General features: G+C 36.2%; 1 pseudogene; it reads left to right on the forward strand.

Annotated features, from left to right (window-relative positions):
- Positions 1 to 297: 297 nt before the first annotated feature.
- On the forward strand, positions 298 to 27,995 carry LOC132280919 (origin of replication complex subunit 5-like; annotated as a pseudogene).

A 27,995-nucleotide genomic window follows, 5' to 3' on the forward strand; every position in this document is an offset into this window, starting at 1 on the left:
GTATAACCAATTCTAGGTCTTAAAAGGTCACTTTGGATTACCATAGATCTTTGAATGATGTATTAATGGTGCATTGACATTCAATATGACAGTATTGACTTAGATGACCTTGGGTTCGGGTAAGAACCCGGTTAGCGACTCGAAGCCTGGGGTTCGGGTTATTACATCTATCTTATACCAAAACTTTTTATTAATTTTTTATCTATTAGTCAATTAACTAAGTTAGGCTTGAATATAACATTATATGCCTAATTAAATTTTACTATAATTTATGCATTTTATGCACCCTTTGAAGAAATGGGTGCAGAGGAAAGTCAAAAATCTACCAAACGAACTCCAAGATCATCCTCATCCACCCCCAATTTAAAGAATGTAGCTGAATCTCACAATTCCCAATCTCAAACAATCAAAGATCTCATATTTAGAGATGAACCCATAAGCTTCGACGGTTTGGTATCTAGCTTTCCCTGTAGGCGTATTCAAATTCTTGAACTCATAAGCCTTCTGGGTCCCTTAAATTCTGCAATGCTTCCTCTATTTGTTTATGGAGGTCCTTCAACTGGAAAAACAAGTGCGTTCTTAAGGTATTCAAACACCTACGCTGCCATTTCGTGTATTTGAGTTGTCTTACTTGTTACAATCCTCGAATATTGTTCGAATCCATCTTGAATCAGCTCAATCTTCATCAGAAAAATGTGGGTAATGGTTATTTGAGTGCGAAACGTTGCGAAAAGCCATCTAATTTTGTCAATCTTTTGCAAGAAGCTTTAGCCAATGTCATAAATAATCTGGGGAATTCAAATAAAGCAATGAAACATTCATAAGCCTGTGGAAGGATGGTTTACTTGATCTTTGATAATTTTGAGCTTGTTCGGGAGTGGGATAAGAGTTCTAATATAATGCCTTTTCTGTTCAAACTCTATGATATTCCAAAGATGCCTGAGGTTGGTTTGATTTTTATAAGTAACACCTCCTTAGATACATATCACTCAGATACAGGTTATATAGAGCTCGTCCCTGTTCATTTCCTTAATTACACAAAAGATGATCTTCATCAAATCTTTGTGAGAACCAAACAAACCCGAAGTTGATCCTTCTTTCCTCGAGTAAGATTAATTTGTTTTTTGGCAATGCTTTTGGTTCATTTTTCTTTTATATTATTCAAGCAATGAATATATTTTTGTTTTGTTGCTAAACAGTGTGGTACTGAGGCCTTTTTGTCGAATTATAAGGCCAGTTAATGAACTATCTGTTGTGGTTTTATGCAGTTTCATTAGGTAATTATTTTTTAGGAAGATTTAATTATATGGAAACTTCAAAAATACTAAATTTTAAGAAAAATTCAGTTTCCTGATCTGTTTTAACTTCCTTATTGGTTTAGGAAAAATTCAGTTTTCTGATCTGTTTAAACTTCCTTATTGATTTTGGATCTACAAAAGGTAAGTTCTTGTAGGACAAGTTTAGGACTCTATAAATATCAACTCTAATAAGATTTTAAAGTGTGTGAGAGTTAGAGATAAATTTGTGCCAATATAAGAGAGAGCAATTGAGAGAGATTAAGAGAAAATTCTCTATTGTAATTCTTCATCTTCTTCATAGTGAATTTGTTTGGTGTGCTCCATAGACGTAGCCCTAAGATTTGGGTGAACCATGTATATCTTATGTTCTTGTGTGTGATTTTTTTTATTCTTTGTGATTGTATATTTATTCCTTGAATAACGTTGTTTATTTTGCGTTTCCGTTACAACAACTAGTATCAAATCTGGTTGATTGTGCGAAGTAACTCTAACAACTGGTATCGGAGCCTTTGGTTGAGAACTTAGGGCACAGAAGATGTTTGAAAAAAATTCAAAAGTCTTTCAATCAGATTTGTCTGTCCGAGTGGGAGAAATGACATCAGAAGATAAGACATCCATATCTATGATCGAGAAGTTCGATGGCACAAACTTTGGTTTCTAGAAGATGCAAATTGAAAACCTCTTATTTAAGAAAAATCTGTATCAACCTTTGGGAGAGAAGCCAGAGGAAACAAAGAATGCAGAATGGGAATTACTTAATAGGAAGGCTCTTGGCATCGTCAAATTGACGTTGTCAAAATAAGTTGCCTTTAATATCAAGAATGAGAAAACAACAAAGTCTTTCATGGTAGCCCTTTCTAGTATGTATGAACAGCCTTCTACAGCGAATAAGGTGCACTTGATCAAGAAGTTGTTCAACATGAAAATAGTCGAAGGTGGTAAGTGTAATGAACATCTAAATGCGTTTAACGAGAAAGTTGGGCAATTAAAGTCTGTTGATAATGACTTCAAAGATGAGGTCCGAGCACTGTTAATTCTAGGGCAGTTACCCGAGAGTTGGAGTAGCACAGTTACAGCGATCAGTAGCTCTGCAGGGAAGACCAAGTTAAAATTTGATGAAGTTGTGAGCATGATTCTGACTGAAGAAATTAGAAGGCAAACAACAGGGGTTTCCACCAGTGGTTTGGTATTGAATATTGAAATTAGAGGCAAGGGTTCAAACAAGAAGAAAGGCAACGGTAATAGAAACAAAGGCAGATCCAAGTCAAGGAATGGAAGGACACAGTCTCAAAATTTTAGGAATTCCACAGAGTTCAGTGACGTTGAGTGTTAGAATTGTGGAAAGAATAGACATTACTGTGTTGATTGTAGACTTCCAAAGAAGGGAATAGAAAGAAAAACAAAAGAAAACGTTGTCTCAGAAGAATCAGATGATGTATTGATATGCTCTTTGGAGAGCAAAGCGGAGTCATGGGTTTTAGATTCTGATGCATCTTTTATGGCACCTCAAGCAAAGAGCTATTTAATAGCTATGAACCGGGTAACCTAGGCAAGGTGTATCTTGGTGATGATTAGTCTTGCAGCGTCGTTGGCAAGAGTGAAGTGCAAATCAAGTTGAATGGGTCAGTTTGGTAGTTGAAGGACGTGAGACACATCCCTGACTTGAGGAATAATCTAATTTCGATGGGACAATTGTCAGATGAAGGTTTTATTACAACCTACAATGGAGACTCATGGAAAGTTTCCAGAGGCGCTATGACCATTGCACATGGTAAGAAATATGACACTCTTTACATAACTACTAGTACTTGTGAGTCTATAGCAGTTGCAAAAAATAGAGAAGATCACAACCTTTGGCACCAGAGACTGGGTCATATGAGTGAAAGGGGGCTCAAGATTATGCATTTAAATGGGGAACTACCAGGCATACGGGCAAATGATATTGACTTCTATGAGAGTTAAGTGACGTACAAGCAGAAGAGGGTCAGTTTCAAAAAGAGTGGCAGAGATCTCAGAAAGGAGAAACTTGACCTAGTTCACACAGATGTCTGGGGGCCAGCCACTGTCTCATCCATTGGCAGAAAATCCTACTTCATGACTTTCATTGATGACCACACGAGGAAGGTATGGGTTTATTTTTTTTAGCACAAATCTGAGGTATTTAATGTGTTCAAGAAATGGAAGGCCATGATGGAGAATGAGACAGGTTTGAAGATCAACTTGTTGAGGTCAAATAATGGTGGTGAATATAAAGACATCGGATTCAAGAAGTTCTATTTTGATAATAGGATCAGATTAGAGCGGATTATGCAAGGAACCCCACATCAGAATGGGGTAGCAGAATGGATAAATTGAACATTGACAGAGAGAGCCAGAAGCATAAGCATACATTCGGGTCTGCCCAAATAGTTTTTGGCAGAAGTAGTCAATACAGCATCCAACCTAATTAATCATGGACCATCGGTGCCTTTGGAGCATTGAATACCAGAAGAGGTATGAAGTGGCAAAGAAGTAAATCTTTTATGGTTGAAAGTTTTTGGTTGTATTGTATATGCGCATATTAGTGATCATGCTAAGGATCTTGACCCAATTCACTAAAATGCATCTTCGTTGGGTATGGTGGAGATGAGTTTGGTTATAGACTCTGGGATAATCGGAATAAAAAAACCATTAAAAGTAGAGATGTGATTTTCAACAAGAAAGTGATGTATAAGGATAGAGATGCAACATAGTTAACTAGTCCTATACAGAGTAAGCCTGAGTTTGTTAAGTTGGATGATGATCCAAAAAGCATTGACGCAGAGCAAATAGATAAGGGTTCTTGGCCAGAACTCACAAAGCATAGTTCACCGCGGATTCCAACTCCTAAGCCTGCACCCAAAAGGTCCATGCTACCTCATGTACCAAATCGAAAATATTTGGATTATATGTTGCTCACAAATGATGGTGAGCCTGAATGCTATGATAAAGCATGTCAGGTTGAAGATACTAGCAAGTGGGAACTTACAATGGAAGATGAGATGAAGCCCCTTATCTCTAACAAAACATGGGAACTAGCCAAGTTGCCTATGGGGAGGAAAGCTCTTCAAAACAAATGGGAGTACAGGGTGAAAGAGGAACATGATGGTTCCAAGAGATATAAGGCGAGAATGGTGGTCAAAGGCTTTCAGCAAAAGCAAGGCATTAACTACACAGACATTTTTTCCCCGGTTGTGAAACTCAGTACCATTCGTTCAGTTCTTAGCATAGTTGCAACAGAAGGGTTGCACCTTGAGCAGTTAGATGTCAAAGTTACTTTCCTCCATAATGACCTAGAGGAGGAGATTTACATGTAATAACCAGAGGGTTTCTCAATCAAATAGAAAGAGAAAATAATGTGTAAGTTGAAGAAAAGCTTATATAGTTTAAAACAAGCCCCGAGCCAGTGGTATAAGAAATTTGATGGTTTTATGAAGCGACACCACTACAACAAGTGCAACACTGACCATTGTTGCTACTTCAAGAGGTTTAAGTCAAGTTTCATTATCCTTCTACTTTATGTTGATGACATGTTAGTGGCAGGTTCTGATTTTGAAGAAATTAGCAAATTGAAAAAGCAGATGTCTAGTGAATTCGAGATGAAGGATCTTGGTGCAGCGAAGCAGATTCTTAGGATAAGGATTACCAGAGACAAGCAGAAAGGTGCTTTGCAGTTGTCTCAAGCTGAGTACGTTGAACGGGTTCTGAAGAGGTTCAACATGAATAATGCTAAGGCGATGAGTACTTCCTTAGCTAATCACTTCTGATTATCTCAAGATCAGTGTCCGAAGACAGAGGATGAGAAAATTTTCATGGCTAAAATTCCATATGCCTCAGCTATTAGAAGTTTCATGTATACCATGGTATGCATAAGACCGGACATTGTATATGTAATGGGAGTAGTAAGCAGGTTCATGAAGGATCCAGGCAAGCTACACTTGGAAGCAGTAAAGTGGATATTGAGATATCTACGGGGTACCACAGACAGATGCTTATGTTTCAAAAGGGGCGAAGTGAAGCTATATGGTTATGTAGATTCAGACTTTGCTGGTATAATGACCCTGTCATTTTCCTTCTTTTCTCTTTCCCTGTTTTTATAGATAAATTTTTTTGGTTAATGTTTTCCTTTCAGGGTCTGAGTTTTGACCCTTCGGATTATCGTGAGTGCTCGGGAATAGTTACTAACACTTATTCTTTTGGAAGATTGGAATCGTGCTTGTAAAGACCGTGACGTCTCCTCTTTTCTTTTTCTGACATTTTCTTTTTTTTCGTCTTTTCCTCGTTTGTCACTTCTTTGGCGTAACCTCACTTTTTATGCTCGGAGTTGATTTCCAACTTCATGTATCTTCATTTCATTTGATTTCCATGAAATACGTAACTTTACTTTAGTAGAAAAGTACGTTGGTTGTTCATTCTGTCCGTAGGGGCATGGATGCAAAGTTTCTTCGGAAACATTCTTCTTTCTTGGGGCGTTTTTCATAAATATCTTTTGAAGATATTTTATTTCAGGGGTTTTTAAGAAAATATTTTTTTAAGATATTTTTATTCTGGGTCATTCGTGCAGTTATCCTTTTGGGGAGAAGCCATTGTGCAATTAACGAAAGTTATTGCAAAATTGTAATGACCCAGTCATTTTCCTTCCTTTCATTTTCTCAAATTTTCATAGATATTTTTTTTTTTTTTTTTCCGTTGATCTTTCCTTTCTGAGTTCGATTCTCGTCACTTAGTGTCGTCTCAAGTGCTCTGGAATGATTTCTGAGGCTCTTTTCTTTGGATTGACAACTTCCTTTAAGGACCGAGTCGTTTTCACATTTTTCGTTTTTCGACACTATTCACTTTTCGTCCTTTTCCCTATTTCGTCTTTTTCCCTATTTTGTCTTTTCCCCGTTTGTCACTTTTTGGCACAACCTCACTTTTCGTGCTCAGAGTTGGTTTTCGACTTCACGTACCTTCATCCTAAGTGGTTTCCAAGAAATACGTATCTTTACTTTTAAAGAAAGTACACTAGGTGCTCCCGGTGTCCATAGGGGCATAGATGCACAGTTCTTCAGAATCTTTTCATTTCTTGGGATATTTTTCATAAATATCTTTTGAAGATATTTTATTTCAGGAGTTTTTAAGAAAATATTTTTTGAAGATATTTTCATTCTGGGCCATTAATGCAGTTTTCACTTTTTGGAAGGGCCATTGTGCAATTAGCGAAAGTTATTGCAAAAACACCTCGTCTGGAGCCCGAATCCTCGTACGGGATTCATTTTCACATTTTGTTGAATCGTGTACTCTTAGAATTCAGTTCTAGTCATTTGTCTCCAGTTTCAAAGTTTTTGACCCCGGTTGCCGCCGAACTTATTTGGGGCATATCTCTCTGCTCGGGACTCAGTTTTTGACTCCGTTTCTTCCATTATTCATGTTTTCTCATTTTGAATCTTTTCTGTTCACGGAGTTTTGTCATTTGAGTGCGTCTGCTCCAATTCTACTTTTTCGGACCCGGCGGGGCCCTTTCGGGGCACTTTTAGGGTTTTACTATAAATAGGGGGTTATAAAATTAAAAAGTCACTTTCTCTCTTCATGCACGACCTGAAGCTTCCATGGCAGCCCAAGGGGGGCTGCCACCCTTCTCCTCTCATTTAAACCTCCTTCCCTTTGTTATAAAGTCATAGTGCCTTCGCATTTTGTGTTTGTCTTGACTACGCGCTTCTTTCACCCTTATTAGAACCGTTTTTGGCCAAATTTTGAGTTCGGGTTTGAGGTCAAGTTAGGATTTTGGTAGGTCCTCTTTGGAGTTTAATGTTCGCGGCATTGTCCCCGACAAAACCCCGAAGTATTGTCGGATTCAAACCCGTTTCATTTTGGTGGCTTTTGAAATTTTCATCTCAAATTGACGTAGGGGATGTTTTAGGATTTTGTATGTGTTGTATTGGGTGTTTTGCATGATTATACAACTTAATTGCATGCCTTGTATCAAATCTAGAAAGTTAGTAATATTTATTTCTTTGTATAAGATTTAAATTTCAAAGGTGTATATAGCATAGAATTGAATTGTGGCATGATGATAAATTAGGCTTTAATATGTTTGTTAACATATATTAAATTGGGATTATTTGAATAAGAAATGCACTTTTTATTTAAAATTTTTCTTTTGTAAAAGATTAATTCCTATGGTCGTACCTTGCATGAAATGAACTTCTAATATACTTTTAAATTAAGTCTTGGCATGTTCTTTAACATACTTTAATTTGAGAGCATTTGGATAAGTATGAAAATCAAGAGATTTTAATTAAAATGATTAATTAAAATTTATTTAATGGTTCCATTGGCCTAATTAAGTTTTTAACTTGATATTTGTGATGACTAGGGCTTGTATACTAGCATATGTTAATTTGGGACCATTTGATGTTGTTTTAGAATTTAGGGATTTGATTATCATGGTTTGATTAAATTCCATCTTATTGTTTTAATGGCCTAATTAAGTTTTTGAATTGGTATATGAAATGACCATGCTATGTTGTTTAACATGTGTTAATTAGGAACCATTTGGTTGAGATTTGAAGCTTAGAGAAATTAATTAATTTACTTGATTAATCTCCATTTCTATTGCATTATTGATTTAATCATGACTTTGACATTGGTAGTATATTTAAATTATGATTTTGGACTTGTATTAAATTCTTCAGTTTATGTTTTCAATATTGAATTATATTGTTATAGCGTGTAACGAATCGCACACTGAACATTCAACATGCGATGTTATTATAGCGCATAACGAATCACGCTCTGAAGATTCGACATTTGTCATCCTATAGTAGTTGTGGATTTAGAGCATGAGCTGTGTGGTTACAACCTACTTGTGCATAGAATGTAGTTTCGTGCTTTATATATATATTTCGTGTATAAGTTGTAAACTTATTTATTTTAGAGTCACTTGGGACATTGTTACTACGATATGGCTAGAGTTTGGCTCTAGTGCAAAAGGTGTGAGTTCTCCGCGTCGAGATAGTGCGCACTAGGGGTAATATTACCAGCAGGTTAGTGCCCGTAATAGCCGTTGAGGTCTCGGCAGAATTCCGAGCTTAGATGTCCAAGTATTCCACTATTTGATTTCACACTTTTAGATTTCTAGTTGATAACCTAGAGAATCTATGTCTTGATGTGTGGTATTAGAAATTCTAATTATACTAAATTGCTATATTTAGTTGATTTCGCACTTTTAGATTTCTAGTTAATAACCTAGAGAATCTATGTCTTGATATGTGGTATTAAAAATTCTAATTATGCTAAATTGCTATATTTAGTTGATTTCGCACTTTTAGATTTCAAGTTGACAACTTTGAAAATCTATATCTTGTTGCTTTGTATAGCATGCTTCTGTGTTAGTTAAATTGCATAGATATTGTGATTCGTGTTTTATTGTTCAAATGTGACTTAGGAATGATCCTATAGATTCATTTGGAACATAGACGTTAGGTGGCATGACCCACCTTTGTCGTTTTTGTATATTAGATTTCAAGTTGATGACTTTGAGAATCTATATCATGTTGCTTTGTATAGCATGCTCTTATGTTGTTTGAATTGCATGAATGATGTGATTTGTGCTAGAAATGATCTAGGGTAGCTTAGGATGCTCCCTGAGTCTCATCTTGACATAGACATTAGGTGGCATGAGTCCCCTTGACATGTTTCACCTTAAGGTGATAAAATTGTAAAATGCTAGGTCGATGCATGCTCATTTCCTACGAGTAGCTTTATGTTACTCACCCCAAAGTTACTGGGGCATGTTTCAGGTATAGGAATCAAGGTTGAGATTCTCATTATGCTCGGATGATTTGTGGACTTGAAGGTTCCATTCTTGTAAAGGTTGGCTTGAAATGCCATCTGTAGCCTTTTTTATCAAATGTGCATATTTGATTCTAAACTTGTAATGTGTGCCTAAGCACACTTTTTGACTCTCATTTTATGTATATGAAATAAGGCCAAGGGCCAAATTTCATTTGAAGTTCATGTTTATTCATAATGGTTGTATTTTGTCTTTAATGAGAATATGTGAAAAAGCTTGCATTTTTGTATTTTATTTTGCACCGGAGTGTGCTTTATGTATGAAATTCATTATTTGGCATTCTTTTAATATGTATGAGGTGTGGCCAAAGGCCAAACACCATTTAGTTTTCATTTTTGCATTTTAGTTCACATATTGCATTTTTGGGCTAAAATAGTAGAAACCGAGCCTTTAAGGGTTCATTTTCAAATCGGGTGGTGTAAAGTGCGTTCTGGCACCTCCACTTGGTCTCATTCATCTTGTATGAAATGTAGCCAAGGGCCAAACGATCATTTGAAACCATTTCCTAATTTTGGTTTCCATATTTTCCATTTCAAGTTCATTTTCGTCTTTTTGACCGTCGGGGGGTCGGATTTAGACTCGGTCATTTCTGGGAGCCACAGACCATTCCCACACGCTTAAAATCATCATTTATATTTATGTGCATAATCGTTTTCAAGAAAAACCATTTCCTTTGTGATTTGAGCCTCCTATGGACTCATTTTAAAATTTTCTTGCGTTATCTGATTTTAGTGCCTTTTGGGGTTTTCCATTAGAAAATAAATTCCGGTCTTTACATGGTCACTTAGAAAACGTGATTTTAGGGGGGGTTTCTTCTTCGTGTTTTTCCAAAAAATGTCAGCTTAGTACCGGAAATCCCTCGTGAAGTTTCAGCTTCTAGTTTTCATTTTAGCAGCTTTTTAGCTCTCTTGACCAGATTTCTTGGGAGGGCGTTTTGGCCATTTTTTAGTTTGTTTTTTTCATTTTCTCTCGCGTATCTAGGTAGAAAATTTGGTTTCGGGTGGGGTTTCTTTTTCGTGTTTTTCCAGAAAAATTCATCTTCTAGCCCGTTTCTGCTCTTAGATCCTGTAGCAGCTTTTTGCCTCTTGTCCAGTTCTGATCTAGGGGCATTTTAGGGATTTCACAATGATTTTTTTTTGTTTCCGTCCGCGCTGTCGGGTAGAAAACTCAATTTTAGGGGGGGTTCTTCTTCATGTTTTTCCAGAAAAACTAGTTTCGACCTCCGTTTCAAGCCTCAGTTCTCTAGACACTCAATTTTTTCTTCTTGCTGTCATCATGTGCATGCCATTGGGCGTCGGCATGGCGCCGGTGGGCTCGCGCATAGGCGCCGGACGCGCCATGGACTTCATCGGCCCGCCGTGACATCTCAACTTTAAACCCTTGTTTCTCCCTCGTCCAGACTCCAAACCGAGTGAACTTTTTTTTGAACTTGACTAATTTTTCCATGTCTTTCCAACGGTGTGCTCAGTTGCACCCGAATCTTCCTAAATAATTACCAGTTTACCTTTTTTGCTTTAAGTGCTCATTTTTCTTCGTCATGCCGTTTCTCCTTCGTCCGGACTCTGGATCATGTGATTCTTGAGTCCATCTTAATTATTTTTTAGTTGTCCTTCCAGCGGTGTGCTCAATGGCACCCGAGTCCATAGTTTTCAGAAATGACTATTTTGCCCCTGGGGGCTTATTTGTCATATTTTTGATCTTTTGCTTCCGCATCAGTTCTCATCGAGTTCCACGACCTCATGGAAGGTCACTTTGACTTCTTAGAGTCTTGTTTTCTATTTTCGCTTCCACATTCGGATTCGTTATCGGGTCAATCTTCGGTTCATCACAGGACGCACAGGCTTGAAAAACCAGGACCGTCACAGGTGGTATAAGAGCTCCTAGGTTTGAATACCTTGGACGACGGGTTTTGGGTGCATATCACGTTTTTGTTACTTTGTTATACGTGTACATATGTTATTTGTTAACGTGTTTCAGTATTATAACATGTTTACGTGCTTCTTGATAACATGCTTGGTTTGATAACTTGTCTACGTCCTTAATTGACAAATTATTTTGAAGCTTACTTAATTCATTTTAGCATGTTGTATATGCTTATCTGCTTTAACATTACTGTATATTGCATACATTGCCTTGCTTCTTGTTTCGTGCATCCATGGCGTGAGTTGCTTTCAATCATAATACCTCGTGTTATTATTGATCTTGTTTCCTTTTTGGGGCATCGTGTTTGGTTTCAGGTAGAATCCTGTAGAGTTCCCACCGAACTCATTGGCATCTTAGTTTGGGGGATGGTTCTTTTCCTCGTAGTGAGAGATTGGACTCATCTAGGTTTTGTGTTGCATTCTCTGCATGGTGTCTTTTGAGAGGCATTCCATTTGTTCTTTTGATTTTACGAACTTACCATTTGTATGATCACTTTTACATATTTATGAGCCCCATTGTTTTCGGGAATGTATTAGAAACATGTTTAGGATGTGACTATGTGGTAGTTTGGGTGAGGATGTATATGATACATTCGCTTATACCGTATCTATTTACCATGCTAGTGTCGTTGGTGGAGTATATGGTGTTACTATTTGTTTAACCTCTATGTGATAGGTGGTTTATTTGGTTTACCTTATGTGTACTGTGCTTAATACTATGATATTATTTGATTATGTCATTTAAATTTTGCGAGCATATACTATGTGAGTATTTGGGTTATACTGTTTCATCTTTCTTGCACTTATGTTGGGGTTTTGTGACCTTGGTTGTCGGGATTGTTATAAGTGAGCTACGTAGTAGACTTGTGTTTTGAGATTTTAGTTGCCCATGATTAAGATTTCGATCTAATGTTTTGTTTTCTGTATGTAGCCTTATGGTATATCTACTTCAGATCAATGCATAGGTTTTTGGTTTTGTGGGTCCAATCCATTGGCTTGAGGGCACAGACTCGTCAGGCTGTGGATTCGGGACTGGTGTTGTTGTTGTGGTGTTTTCAAATGTGGGGGTCTTTAGTTACACCAGCGTTAAGGATTTAAGGCTTTAAGCGTAACGGTACCAGTGACATTGTTGTTAGAGTTTTGGGATTAGCTACCCCAACTCTCGTAGATGCCTGGTTCCCGTAATGTTTTTGGTAATGATCACTTTCGACATTGATGTCATTTGTATCAAAAAGTTTCTTTCTGGGTTGATATGATGAGGGCATGTTATAAACTAGTGCCTTATACTGTCATGCTACCTTACTGATGAGTAAGTGTGGGCGGGTTCTGGTTATTGTTCGTACTGCCATGCAATTCTTAGCCATCTGTTTTGATTCGACTTGTCGTTGTCTTAGGATTCTCTCGGTGATTAACATTGAGTTAATACGCCGACTCGTTTGGGGATCGTCACTCAATTCTTAGGTTTGTGTTCTTTCGGAAGACCTTCAAGTTTTTGAGGTTGTCTTTTCGCACCTTATGGTTTGTCCTTTGGTTTGATCTTGCTTGGGTCTTGTTCGGTTCTCTTTTGTCTATTCCAGATTTCGGGGACGAAATCCTTTTAAGGAGGGTAGGTTGTAATGACCCGGTCATTTTTCTTCCTTTCCTTTTCTCAGATTTTCACGGATATTTTTTTTTTTTTTCCGTTGATCTTTTCTTTCTGAGTTCGGTTCTCGTCACTTAGTGTCGTCTCGAGTGCTCTAGAATGATTTCTGAGGCTCTTTTCTTTGAATTGACAACTTCCTTTAAAGACCAAGTCATTTCCACATTTTTCTTTTTTTGACACTATTCACTTTTCGTCCTTTTCCCTATTTCGTCTTTTTCCCTATTTTGTCTTTTCCCCGTTTGTCACTTTTTGGCACAACCTCACTTTTCGTGCTCGGAGTTGGTTTTTGACTTCACGTACCTTCATCCTAAGTAGTTTCCACGAAATACGTATCTTTCCTTTTGTAAGAAAGTACTTTGGTTGCTCCCGATGTCCATAGAGGCATGGATGCACAGTTCTTCAGAAATTTTTTTATTTCTTTGGGTGTTTTTCATAAATATCTTTTGAAGATATTTTATTTCAGTGTTTTTTAAGAAAATATTTTTTGAAGATATTTTCATTCTGGGCCATTAGTGTAGTTTTCATTTTTTGGAGGGGCCATTGTGCAATTAGCAAAAGTTATTGCAAAAATACCTTGCCTGGAGCCTGGATCCTCGTACAGGATTCATTTTCACATTTCGTCAAATCGTGTACTCTTAGAATTCCGTTCTGGTCGTTTTTCTCCAGTTTTAGAATTTCTAACCCCGTTTTGCCGCCAAACTTGTTCGGGGCATATCTCTCTGTTCGGGATTCAGTTTTTGACGCTGTTTCTTTCGTTATTCATATTTTCTCATTTTAAATCTTTTCTGTTCACAAAGTTTTGCCATTTGAGTGCGTCTGCTCAAATTCCACTTTTCCAGACCCGGCGGGGCCCTTACGGGCCACTTTTAGGGTTTTACTATAAATAGGGGGTTATAAAATTGAAAAGTCACTTTCTCCTCTCTTCATGCACGAACTGAAGCTTCCATGGCATCCCAAGGGGGGCTGCCACCCTTCTCCTCTCATTTAAACCTCCTTCCCTTTGTTATAAAGTCATAGTGCCTTCGCATTTTGTGTTTGTCTTGACTACGCGCTTCTTTCACCCTTATTAGAACCCGTTTTTGGCCAAATTTTGAGTTCGGGTTTGAGGTCAAGTTAGGATTTTGGTAGGTCCTCTTTGGAGTTTAATGTTCACAGCATTGTCCCCAACAAAACCCTAAAGTATTATCGGATTCGGAGTCGTTTCATTTTGATGGCTTTTGAGATCTTCATCTCAAATTGACGTAGGGGATGTTTTAGGATTTTGTATGTGTTGTATTGGGTGTTTTGCATGATTATACAACTTAATTGCATGCCTTGTATCAAATCTAGAAAGTTAGTAATATTTATTTTTTTGTATAAGATTTAAATTTCAAAGGTGTATATAGCATAGAATTGAATTGTGGCATGATGATAAATTAGGCTTTAATATGTTTGTTAACATATATTAAATTGGGATTATTTGAATAAGAAATGCACTTTTTATTTAATATTCTTCTTTTGTGAAAGATTAATTCCCATGGTCGTACCTTGCATGAAATGAACTTCTAATATACTTTTAAACTAAGACTTGGCATGTTCTTTAACATACTTTGATTTGAGAGCATTTGGATAAGTATGAAAATCTAGAGATTTTAATTAAAATAATTAATTAAAATCTATTTAATGGTTCCAATGGTCTAATTAAGTTTTTAACTTGATATTTGTGATGACTAGGGCTTGTATACTAGCATATGTTAATTTGGGACCATTTGATGTTGTTTTATAATTTAGGGATTTGATTATCATGGTTTGATTAAATTCCATCTTATTGTTTTAATGGCCTAATTAAGTTTTTGAATTGGTATATGAAATGACCATGCTATGTTGTTTAACATGTGTTAAATAGGGACTATTTGGTTGAGATTTGAAACTTAGAGAACTTAATTAATTTACTTGATTAATCTCCATTTCTATTGCATTATTGATTTAATCATGAGTTTGACATTGGTAGTATATTTAAATCATGATTTTGGACTTGTATTAGATTCTTCAGTTTATGTTTTTAATATTGAATTATATTGTTATAGCGTGTAACGAATCGCACACTGAAGATTCGACATGTGATGTTATTATAGCGTGTAACGAATCACGCTCTGAAGATTCGATATTTGTCATCCTATAGTAGTTGTGGATTTAGAGCATGAGCTGTGTGGTTACAACCTACTTGTGCATGGAATGTAGTTTCATGCTTTATATATATATTTCGTGTATAAGTTGTAAACTTATTTATTTTGTAGTCACTTGAGACATTGTTACTACGATATGGCTAAAGTTTGGCTCTAGTGTGGGAGGTGTGAGTTCTCCCTGTCGAGATAGTGCGCACTAGGGGTGGTATTACCAGCGGGTTAGTGCCCGTAAAAGCCGTTGAGGTCTCGGCAGAATTCTAAGCTTAGATGTCCAAGTATTCCACTATTTGATTTCGCACTTTTAGATTTCTAGTTGATAACCTAGAGAATCTATGTCTTGATGTGTGGTATTAGAAATTCTAATTATACTAAATTGCTATATTTAGTTGATTTCGCACTTTTAGATTTCTAGTTGATAACCTAGAGAATTTATGTCTTGATGTGTGGTATTAAAAATTCTAATTATACTAAATTGCTATATTTAGTTGATTTCGCACTTTTAGATTTCAAGTTGATAACTTTGAGAATCTATATCTTGTTACTTTGTATAGCATGCTTCTATGTTAGTTAAATTGCATAGATATTGTGATTCGTGTTTTATTGTTCAAATGTGACTTAGGAATGATCCTATAGATTCATTTGGAACATAGACGTTAGGCGGCATGACCCACCTTTGTCGTTTTTGTATATTAGATTTCAAGTTGATGACTTTGAGAATCTATATCATGTTGCTTTGTATAGCATGCTCCTATGTTGTTTGAATTGCATGGATGATGTGATTTGTGCTAGAAATGATCTAGGGTAGCTTAGGATGCTCCCTGAGTCTCATCTTGACATAGACGTCAAGTGGCATGAGCCCCTTTGACATGTTTCACCTTTAGGTGATAAAATTGTAAAATGCTAAGTCGATGCATGCTCATTTCCTACAAGTAGCTTTATGTTACTCACCCCAAAGTTACTGAGGCATATTTCAGGTACAGGAATCAAGGTTGAGATTCTCATTATGCTCGGATGATTTGTGGACTCGAAGGTTCCATTCTTGTAAAGTTTGGCTTGAAATGCCATCTATAGCCTTATTTGTCAAATGTATATATTTGATTCTAAACTTGTAATGTGTGCCTAAGCAAACTTTTTGATTCTCATTTTATGTATATAATATAAGGCCAAGGACCAAATATCATTTGAAGTTCATGTTTATTCATAATGGTTGTATTTTGCCTTTAATGAGAATATGTGAAAAAGCATGCGTTTTAGTATGTTATTTTGCACCGGAGTGTGCTTTATCTATGAAATTCATTATCTAGTATTCATTTAATATGTATGAGATGTGGCCAATGGCCAAACACCATTTAGTTTTCATTTTTGCATTTTAGTTCACATATTGAATTTTTGGGCTAAAATAGTAGAAACCGAGCCTTTAAGGGTTCATTTTCAAATCGGGTGGTGTAAAGTGTGTTCTGGCACCTCCACTTGGTTTCATTCATCTTGTATGAAGTGTGGCCAAGGGCCAAATGGTCATTTGAAACCATTTCCTAATTTTGGTTTCCATATTTTCCATTTCAAGTTCATTTTTGCCTTTTTGGCCGTCGGGGGGTCGGATTTTGACTCGGCCATTTTTGGGAGCCACAAACCATTCCCATGCGCTCAAAATCATCATTTACATTTGCGTGCATGATCGTTTTAAAGAAAAACTCTTTCCTTTGTGATTTGAGCTTCCTATGAACTCATTTTAAAATTTTCTTGCATAATCTGATTTTAGGGCCTTTTGGGATTTTCCTTCAGAAAATAAATTCCGGTCTTCACATGATCACTTAGAAAACGTGATTTTAGGGGGGGTTTCTTCTTCATGTTTTTCCAGAAAATGTCGTCTTGGTACCAGAAATCCCTCGTTAAGTTTCAGCTTCCAGTTTTCATTTTAGCAGCTTTTTAGCTCTCTTGACCAGATTTTTTGGGAGGGCGTTTTAGCCATTTTGCAGCGAGTTTTTTTCATTTTCTCTACGCTACTAGGTAGAAAATTTGATTTCAAGAGGGGTTTTTTTTTCATGTTTTTCCAGAAAAATTCATCTTCTAGCCCGTTTCTGCTCTCAGATCCTGTAGCAACTTTTTGCCTCTTATCCAGTTCTGATCTAGGGGCATTTTGGGAATTTCACAGTGAATTTTTTTTGTTTCCGTCTGCGTTATCAGGTAGAAAACTCGATTTTAGGGAGGGTTTCTTCTTCATTTTTTTCCAGAAAAACTAGTTTCGACCTCCGTTTCAAGCCTTAGTTCTGGACACTCAATTTTTTCTTCTTGCTATCATCATTTGCATGCGATTGGGCGCTGGTGGGCTCGCGCATAGGCGCCGGGCGCACCATGGCCTTCGTCGGCCCGCCGCGACGTCTCAACTTCAAACCCTCGTTTCTCCCTTATCCGGACTCCAAATCGGGTGAACTTTTTTTTGAACTTGGCTAATTTTTTACTGTCTTTCCAACAGTGTACTCGGTTGCATCCGAATCTTCCTGGATAATTACTAGTTTACCCTTTTTGCTTTAAGTGCTCGTTTTTCTTCGTTATGCCGTTTCTCCTTCGTCCGGACTCCGAATCATGCGATTCTTGAGTCCATCTTGATTAGTTTTTTGTTGTCCTTCCAGCGGTGTGCTCGGTGGCACCCGAGTTCACAGTTTTTAGAAATGACTATTTTGCCCCTGGGGGCTTATTTGTTATATTTTCGATCTTTTGCTTCCGCATCAGTTCTCATTGAGTCCCATAACCTCATAGAAGGTCACTTTGACTTCTTAGAGTCTTCTTTTCTATTTTTACTTCCGCATTCGGATCCGTTATCGGGTCAATCTTCCGTTCATCACAGACGCACTGGCTTGAAAAACTAGGGCCGTCACAAAAATGCCTTGTTTTGGGCTTGGATCCTCGTACGAGATTCATTTTCACATTTTATCGAGTCGGATACTTCTAGAATTGTCTTCTGATCATTTTTCCCAGTTTTAAGGTTTCCGACTCTAGTTGCCGCTGAACTTGCTCGGGGCATATCTTTCTGCTTGGAACTCAATTTTTGATGTTTTTTCTTCCGTTGTTCATTTCTTCTTTTTTCGGTTCTTTTTCGTTCACAGTGTTTTACCGTTTAGGCACGTCTGTATAGATTTCACTACTCGGGGCCGGGCGAGACCCGTTCGGGCACTTTTTGAAATTCTATAAATAAAAGGGAGGAGAGAGGAAAAGTCAGATTTTTCTTCCTCTCTCCTCTATGGCCGGCCACCATGGCAGCCCCATTGGGTTGCCTCATTCTTCCTCTCTTTTGAACTTTTTCCTCTTTGATTCTCCCTCCTCCGATGAAGGCATTGTTGTAGGCCTTGGCAAGACCTTCAATTCCCTTCTTTTAGAATCTGGTTTCGACCATTTTTAAGTTCGGGTTTAGATTTTGGTGTTGCCGTAAGGACAATAGTTGTTCTCCTCGTTGTCCCCAAAGTATCATCAGATTCGGAAAGGTTTTACTTTGGTGTCTTTTGAGATTTTCATCTCAAAATGAGGTAAAGGATGTTATAGGATTTAAATTTTGGTGTATTATATGTTTTGGATGCTTATATAACATGTATGCATGTCTTGGTATATAATCTAGAACTTTATTTAATTATTTTCTTTGTATGAAATTTAATTCACATGGTTGTATATAATGTGGAATTAACTTGTAACATTATATTAAATTAGGCATTGACATGTTCTTTAACATATATTAAATTGAAAATATTTGGATGAGTTTTGAGAACTTTATTTAATTATTTTATTTGTACGAAATTTAATTTACTTAGTTGTATATAGTGTGGAATTAACTTGTAACATAATATTAAATTAGAACTTGACATGTTCTTTGACATATATTAAATTGAGAATATTTGGATGAGTTTTGAAATCTAGAGATTTTAATTAAATGATTTAATTAAAATCTATTTAATGGTTCCATTGATTTAATTATGTTTTTAACTTGATATATGCAATGCCCTTGACTTGTTTCTTAGCATATATTAATTTGGAATCATTTGGAGTTGTTTTAAAATTTAGAGATTTAATTATTTTATTTTTAATTAAATTCTATTTAGTTGTTCCAATGATGTAATTAAGTTTTTGAGTTAATAAATTCATTGACCATGATATAGTCTTTGATATATAATTATATGAAGTCATTTGAAGTTGATTTAAAATCTAGAGAACTTAATTAATTAGTTTAATTAATTTTTATTTAAGTATTCTATTCATTTAAATAATTATTTGGCTTGATATATGTAATGACCATGATGAGATCTTTCACATATGTTAATTAGGGATTATTTGGATGAGATTTGAAATCTAGTGAAATTAATTATTTTATGTCATTAATTTTCATTTTGTTGTATTAATGATTTAATCTTGTATTTGATGTTGCTTGCATGTAGGGCTGCAAATGAACCCAGCTGTTCATGAACAGCTCCGGCTCGGCTGGCTCCAAGCTCGGCTCGGGCTTGGCTCGCTAGTAAATGAGCCGAGCTCGAGCCCAATTTTCAAGCTCGTTTACTAAATGAGCCGAGTCTGAACAATGTTAGGCTCGGCTCGTATAAGCTTGTGAACAGAGGCTCGGCAAGGCTCGTGAACAAGGCTCGGGCTCGGCTCGCTATATATATATATATATATATATATATATATATATATAATATAATATAATAAGTGACACATTAAAAAACATAACTTAGCATAGCTCAAACCCAAGACTTGGGCATGAAAAAATATAACTCCTAACACTCCTACCAGGCTACCAATAATCTACTTCGTGTCTTCAAAGTACAACATTGATTAATATATACTAATATACATATACTAAATAGATTATCAAAGACAATTTTAACAGAATCAATAACTATACTACAATTTTTTTAAGCATTATCGGTAGAAATGATAATTATTTTAAATTAATAATTTACTTATTAAAAGCTAAATACCACAAGAATAATATCAAATAAACTAATATTGGAGAATCATCATCATGTTGATCTAAAGCTAAACATCACAATTTTGTTTTTATTATAAAATATATTTCTTATTTTCTTTTTATAACTTTAATTGTGTTAAATAGTAGAGGTAAGGTCCAACAAATTGTTGTCCTCACCGTTCTCTGTCATCGCTGTCTGCTGTCCTCGCCATTCTTTGTCATCATCCGTCCTCTCTGTCTGCAGTCCTCGCCAAGTTTTTTATAATTACAATGATAGTATCTGAAAGTTTTTAGCATTGATTTATTATAATTACAATGATGGAGCATGAAATCATTGCTTTTTTATAATTAGGTATTTGAAAGTTTTTAGCATTGATTTATTATGGAGCATGAAATTATTGATTTTTTATAATTACAATGATGGTATTTGAAAGTTTTCAGCATTGATTTATTATAATTACAATGATGGAGCATGAAATCATTGATTTTTTTTTTGGAATATTAATTATTTTTGAGAAGAAAAATTTTTTTTAAAAAAATTTCATGAACCGAGCCTGAGCCAAGCCCGAGCTCAATTTTCTGAGCTCGTCACGAGCTGAGCCCGAGCCCAAGCAGACCCCGTAAACAAATGATCCGAGCCCGAGGAGACCCAAGCTCAACTCGGCTCGATTCATTTGCGGCCCTACTTGCATGTTCAAATTGTGATTTTGATCTTGTTGTATATTCATGTGATTAAGATTTAAAGGCATGTTTAGTATATATTTATATATTGTATAACATGTTGTAGTGAATTGTTTTATTTGCTAGCTTTCTAAGTTTTAGAGATTTTATTGTTGTGTTGATGAAATCTTGTATAATAATCATTAAGTTACTTTTAAGGCTTATTACTAGGTTGTTGTATCCTTAGTAGTTGTAACTTGCATGATAGTAACTTGGTTTAAATTATATTTATAAATTCAAAGCATGTGTGGTTTATGAATATTGTATAGAGGTTATTTAATTTAATAACTTGTTAATTCCTAGAAATGTACTTTGTTTTGTGCTACTATAATTACCTTGGAAGCTTGTTACTAAGTTGTAGAATATTTAGTACTTGTAGCTTACTTGATGGTAATTTGATTTAGTTGAATTATATTATCATTATAGCGTGTAACGAATAGCACATTGAATATTCGACATTGTGTGTGTGTGTGTAATGAATCGCACATTAAAGATTAAACATGGTGTATGCCATTGTAGACTTGAACCCTTAGGACATGGTTTGTGTGGTTTCACCCTACTTGTACTTGGTAGGTAATTTCATGCATTGTACTTAAGTATATATCATGAACTTGTTGTTTTTGGAAAACTTATAAGGACTTGAGTATATGTTACGGCTAGGGTTCGGCTCTAGTATGGGGGATAAGAGTTTCCCCAACAACATTAAGTGTGCACTAGGTAGTACCTTGCGGATCATTATTACCCGAAATAACTTGCTTGGTCATGAGACTGTATATCCTAGTCTTTCCACTACTTGATTTCGCATTCAATTTCAAGTTGTTAATCATTAATTACTTGTAACGTGTAATTTGGTGTATGCATTTTCGATTTCAATTTAATATACTTGTGCTAGTATACTTGTTTTACGTTTAATTAAATCCCATTTAGTATACTTGCATTTTGTATACTTACTTCGTGTGTATTTAAATTCCATTTAGTACACTTGTACCTTATATGCTCACTTTATGTGTTTTTCAACTCCATTTAGTATACTAGTACCTTGTATACTTGTTTCGGTATATTTAAATTCCGTTTAGCATGTTTGTATCTAGTATGCTTACATGTTGCGTGTTTCATTCTAATTGCTTTAAGGTAGCTTAGGATGCTCATTTAGTCTCTCTTTTGACATAGACGTTAGGTGAAATGAACTACCTTAGTTGATTTTGCATTTTAGATTTCAAGTCGATAACTTTGATAATCTATATCCTATCGCGTTGCGTTAGAGGTTCCAATTATGCTAAATTGTATCTTTAGTTGTTTTGCGCATTTTAGATTTAAATTTGATAACTTTGATAATTTATAACTTGCTGCGTTATATCATATGCTCCTATGTTGTTTACTTGCATAAATATTGTGGTTTATGCTAGAAATGTTTGAAAGTAGCTTAGATGATCCCTGAGTCTCATTTTTGACATAGACGTTAGGTGGAATGAACCTCATGGATTAATTCATATTAAATTGAAAAACTTGTAAAATGTTAGGTCTATACATGTTCATTCCCTACGAGTGATGTAAGTTACTCACCCTGCTGAATGCAATTTGTTTCGGGCAAGAAGACGAGGTTTTGGAGTGCACAATATCCCTAGGTTGTTTTGTTGATTTGAAGTATTTTTAATGTATTTTTTATTACATGCAAGTTTTGGCATGTTTCAGTTTTATTTATAAAGTTGTAATACTTAGCTAGGTTCAATATGCCGTTTGTGCCTTGTAATATGTAAAGTGCACATAGATATACTATTTAGATCATATTTGATATGTATGGGATGAGACCAAGGGCCATTTACTTTAAGTTGCGTCTTTTAAGTACTTTTGGTTTTATGCATAATTATAGAAAAATAAAGAAATTAGAAGTCTTAAGTTGTTATTTTCAATTCGCTTCATGCAAAGTGTGCCAAAGCACACTCATTAGGACTCTTTTAATATGCATGAAGTGTGGCCAATGGCCAAACGGTCTTTTGAAAGCATCTATGCATTTTAAGTTTCAAGTTTCTCCTTTAAATGTCATTTTAGGTTTAATAGGTCCTATTTTGCATCAGGTATATTTAGGGGCCTTGGACCATTCCCGAGCGCTTTAAAACACTAATTACGTATGCGTGCCCAATCGTTTTAGCATACAACTTCATTTTTGGTCAAATAAACACTTGAAGCAATTCCATTTTTAGGTGTTTTTTTTTTTTTTTTTTTCTTTTTTTTTTTTTTTTTTTGTCAAAACTAAGCATAAGGGCATATTGGGGATTTCATATCAAAATAAAATTTTCTTTTGACATGGCTAATTAGAAAACATGATTTTAAGGGGAATTTCTTTTTTGTATTTTTCAAAAAAAATTCATTTTAGGGTTCAAAATAGCACACTATTCTGAAAAGTCAGAAAAATGGGTTGCTGTGAACCAAAGCCTTGGGCGCGTGCGCATGGGTGCACGTGTAATGTCCCAAATTTTTTTGATTTTTTTTTTTAATTTCCTTTTTTTTTTTATTTTTCGTGCATCGGTTTGTGAGCCACGTAGGCCCCGAGGGGCGTTTTGGTCATTTTATTGAACCGAGAGTTTTTGAAACGTATTTTCAATTATTTTAAGTCATTTTAAGGAAATGGGATCATTTTTAGAATTTTTGAAAGCCGGGACGATTTCCGGGCTCGGGAACCTCTCCCGGTTTTGCCATTTTAGGTAAGGGGCATAATGGATCTTTCACCAGCGTGTATATATATGTGTATCTATTTTCGTGGGAGATATTTTAGGGACTTGGATGGCATTACAATGGAAGGCAATGGACGAAAGAGTAACTAACCAAAATGTGTCATCCACCCAAAAAGTGACAAATGGCAAGCCAATGACCACAAAATCAAATATTAACCATACCATCACCTTCCTTCTCCTCCACTTCGGCCGAATCCCTCTCTCTTTAAAGTTTTCATTTCTCTCTATATATCTACATACATTTATATACTCTATGCTTCCAAACCATTTTTGGAAGGTTTAAGCTATTATTTTGGTGATGATCAAGAAGGGAAAGTTAGAGAGCGTGAAGAGGGCTTTCATTTGAGACTAATGGTGAAAGGTTTTAGGCAAATTTGAAATTTGGCTAAGCTTGAAGGCTTATTTGGTTATACACAAATAAGGTAGAGGTTTCTAATGCATACATTCTTTGATTTTAGTGAATTAAATTCTTATAATTTGGCCCTAGCATGATTAAATTGTATAGACTTGTTTATGGTTACGAGGTTCTTTGCGTGTTAAATGTGAATGTTGTATATTATGTGATAGTTGGGTCTGCCTACTTGTTTATTTGAATGGTGTAAAGGAGCATGCTAAATTTGAGTTATTATGTGCTTAACATGCTTTATACTATGAATGTGAAGTTGATTTTGTGAAGAATTCATATGATAAATTATCTTCCTATTATGCAAGCATGGTGTGGTTAAGGTGTATGAAATTTTAATATTGTGAAAGCATTGAAAAGCATAAGGCATTTCATGCATGGCATTGGGCAAGAAAAAGGGAAAATGGATTTTGAGAATGGAAAAGAAATGGTTTTTGGGAAATGGCTTTGAAAGGAAAAGATTTGGAAATTTGTTGCGAAAACCCGATCGCCTAGGAGTTGCCTAGGGTCCGTGGCGTTAATAAAACCTAAAGGGAATTAGGGAGACTGCCTAGCGTGGTAGAGTTATTGAGGCCCCAAATGACGCCATGGAGTTGCTATGGGTCAGGAATAGTTACCAAATCATTCTCTCATGGCGCCATGAAATTGCCATGGGCCGGGTTACATTAACGGTTTGGAAAGGATGAACAGAAAAAGGTTTTGGAAATAGGGAGTGACATTGCATATCATTACATCCCATAACACGGCATGGCTTGTTTGTTGCTTTGGACGGTTGTTGTTGACGTTGTGTTGTATTTTTCCCGAAATGGCATGATCCCACTTTTCTTTTCCTCTATTCATTATATGGATTCACGGGATCATCAAGAGGTGTGTCTTAGGCACCTTCTACTGAGCCTTATACTCACCCCTTATTTTAATATTTTCAAGTTACGGGAAAGAAGTGACGGACGACAATCTACCGCAAATTTAAAGGATTGAAAGGAACTTGAATCCCACTTGTGATTAATGTATTTACTTCTAATTTTGTTGTAAGAATGTATTAAGATGTATAGTTTGTGAATTTTGGTCTTAATATGTTTAATTGTAATGCAATATATTTACTTAAGGTGGAAATGGTTTTGAGACCCTTGGCATCATATTTTGAAGTCTTTTTAGAATTTCTACCTTCTTTTGAGGGTTATAGCTTTTTATAATGTAATTTGAACTCATTTTGTTTATGAACATTATAGCCGAACAAAAATGATGAATGTATGATGAGATCAAAGTTTCTTTGCGTCGCCGTGTTGTAGAATTCCTTGAATTAGCTTGTCAAATTGTTTATTTTTACCATTCATGTATGTTGGGTTGAGAGGATGGAATGTACAGCTTAGAAATGCATTTGGGGTAGCAAATTTCAGACCTACCAGGTTGGGAGCCGGCTCTCCCCCTTTGGGAGCCGGCTCTTTTTCGTCCAGTAGCCTATTTTCAACAAAATTTCAGCATAAAGCCGGCTCCATTAGAGTGGGAGCCGGCTCCCTCAGCAAAAAGAGGCGGCTCCATCAAAATGGGAGCTGGCCCTCTTGTTGCTTTGACCCTTTTTCTTAACCCAAACTTCAAATGGTCATATCTCCCTTATTTCAAATCTAAAAAGGGTCATTCTTGAGTTAAATTTCAAGGATTTTGAACCTTCTTTCCAATGGTACCAATGCCTTTTCCAGATTCCGCTCGTACTAAAAGATATTCATATTTTAGTAGGACAGTGTCGAAAAATCATCTAAGCCGAGATGGGGTAGTTGTGGGAAAACCTAACTAGAATTCTTAGAACCTCATGGGATGTTAAGAAATGGTTGAGATGGATTCATTTGACCTTGTTTGAGTCAGATTTCTCTCCTTACTTTTGAAATAACCAAGTTACCCCCATAACCTAGTTATTGTTTCGGACCCCGGGCTTGAGTCTTTACAGCACGCGCGCAGGGGCACGCCGCGCGCGCTCACATGGGGGTTGCCTTAATGCTCCTTTGGCCGCCTTGACTCCGATTTTGTTTTTAGCCTATCTTCTTCGTCCGAACTCTAAATCAAGTGATTTTTGAGTCTAACTTTGTTAATTTTTCGTCGTCTATCCAATGGTGTGCTTGGTAGACCCACATCTTTATAAAAATTACCATTTTACCCTTAGGGCTAAACTTGTCCGTTTTTAAAATGTCGTTTCCGCTTTGCTTTCTTTTTAGGTTCCGTGACTTCATGGGAAGTCACGCTTGTGTCTTAAGGATGATGTACATTTCTAGAGATATTGTTTCCATATGAAAAGGCCATTTTGCCCTTGGGGGCATACTTAGTCTATTTTTGATCTTTTACTTCTGCGTTCATTCTCGTTGAGTTCCGTGGCCTCATGAAAGGTTATTTTGGCGTCTTACAGATTTATTGCATCTTTAGAGAATTGGTTTCTATTTTCAGTTCCGCATTCGGGATCCGTTATAGGGGTCAAACTTCGGTTCATCATAGGACGCACTGGCTTGAAAAACTAAGGTTGTCACAGCTAGTGAGGTGGACCACAAAAAAAGTACTACAGGGTATGTGTTCATGGTGGGTACAACTACAGTTAGTTGGATTTCACAAATATAGAGGATTGTAGCGTTATCTACTACAGAGACAGAGTATGTGGCAATGATATAGGCTAGTAAGGAGATGATTTGGTTACAAGGTTTGTTAATAGAGTTGGGATTCCAACAGGTGAATAATGTTTTGCACAGTGATAGTCAGAGTGCAATATATCTGGCAAAGAATTCAGTATTTCATTCAAGGACCAAGTATATAGGACTTCGGTATCACTTTATCAGATCTTTGTTAGAAGATGGAATGTTGACACTTGAGAAAATATTTGGCACCAAGAATCCGGCTGATATATTGACCAAGACAGTGACCATGGAGAAACTGAAATTGTGCGCAACTTCAGTCAGTCTTCTAGCTTGAAGACAGAGAGAAGCGCACCGACATATATAGGACATGCATGAGAAGAAGATGGAATGGGTTTACAAGTTCTTTAGTCTCCAAGTGGGAGATTGTTGTGGTTTTGTGGAGTCTGATTAAATAATTGTTTTTTAAGAAGATTTAATTATATAGAAACTTCAAGAGTACTGAATTTTAGAAAAAATTCAGTTTCCTGATCTGTTTTAACTTCCTTTTTGGTTTAAGGAAAATTCAGTTTCCTGATTTGTTTTAACTTCCTTATTGATTTTGGATTCTACAAAAAGCAAGTCTTGTAGGACAAGTTTGGGACTCAATAAATATCAACTCAAATCAGATTTTAGAGTGAGTGAGAGTTAGAAATAAATTTATGTCAATACAAGAGAGAGCAATTGAGAGAGATTGAGACAAAAATCTCCATTGTAATTCTTCATCTTCTTCATAGTGAATTTGTTCGGTGTGCTCTATAGACGTAACCCTAAGATTTGGGTGAATCATGTATATCTTGCGTTCTTGTGTGTGATTTTTTTTATTCTTCGTGATTGCTTATTTATTTCTTGAACAACGTTGTTTATTTTGCATTTCCGCCACAACAACTATTATTAACTGTGATTGATTGTGCAGAGCAACTCTTAACACTATCTACTGCCTATTCATCATTGTTTAAAAAATATTTTGAACCTTTTAAGTGATTTGGGAGTTATTCCCAATGAAGAAATGAAGAGACGATTGTATAGTCATCTTCCGCTGCATATTGTGAATTCACTGAATGAGATATTTGGGGTTTCATCTCCGCCTTACCCTGAAGCTGCTGCAGCCAAGAAGGAGAAAGCGAGGCCAAAGGCCAGTACAAAGAAGTTGGGGCATTTTGAAGCCTTTGATGATTTAGATTTCCATATGCCTACTTCCGCAAAGTATCTTCTTATATCGGCATTTCTTGCTTCAAGAAACCCAGCTACTACCCTTGATGCGTCGCTGTTTGATTCGCGAAAAAGGAAGTAAGTGCTTCGAGTCTTTGACAAATTAAGTTCTTTTCACAGTGAAACAACCCTGAACAGGTGAACCGCATATGATGAGAACACGATGATTTCTGAATTAATTGAACCTTCTGATCAAGGCTTAGATTCGGACATCTCACAATTGTTAAAAAAACCTTACAAAGGAAGATAAATATGACGAGTCTGAACTTCCTTGTGAAGTTTGGTGGAAGAGGCGGGCTACTTCTTTATGTATATACTCATGCAAAAGAGGCAAATGCAGTGTGGTCTATTTTTGTTGTTGCTGCTGTGATGGGCCTTGTAATTCTTGGGCAGCAAGAAAAGGTGGCAGCTTTTGCAACTGAAGTGGAAGGTCAAGATAAATGCTGA

Source organism: Cornus florida, unplaced genomic scaffold, assembly GCF_030987335.1.
Source record: "Cornus florida cultivar Cherokee Brave unplaced genomic scaffold, ASM3098733v1 CherokeeBrave_3.0.0_Hap2_Chr11, whole genome shotgun sequence".
Lineage (NCBI taxonomy): Eukaryota > Viridiplantae > Streptophyta > Magnoliopsida > Cornales > Cornaceae > Cornus > Cornus florida.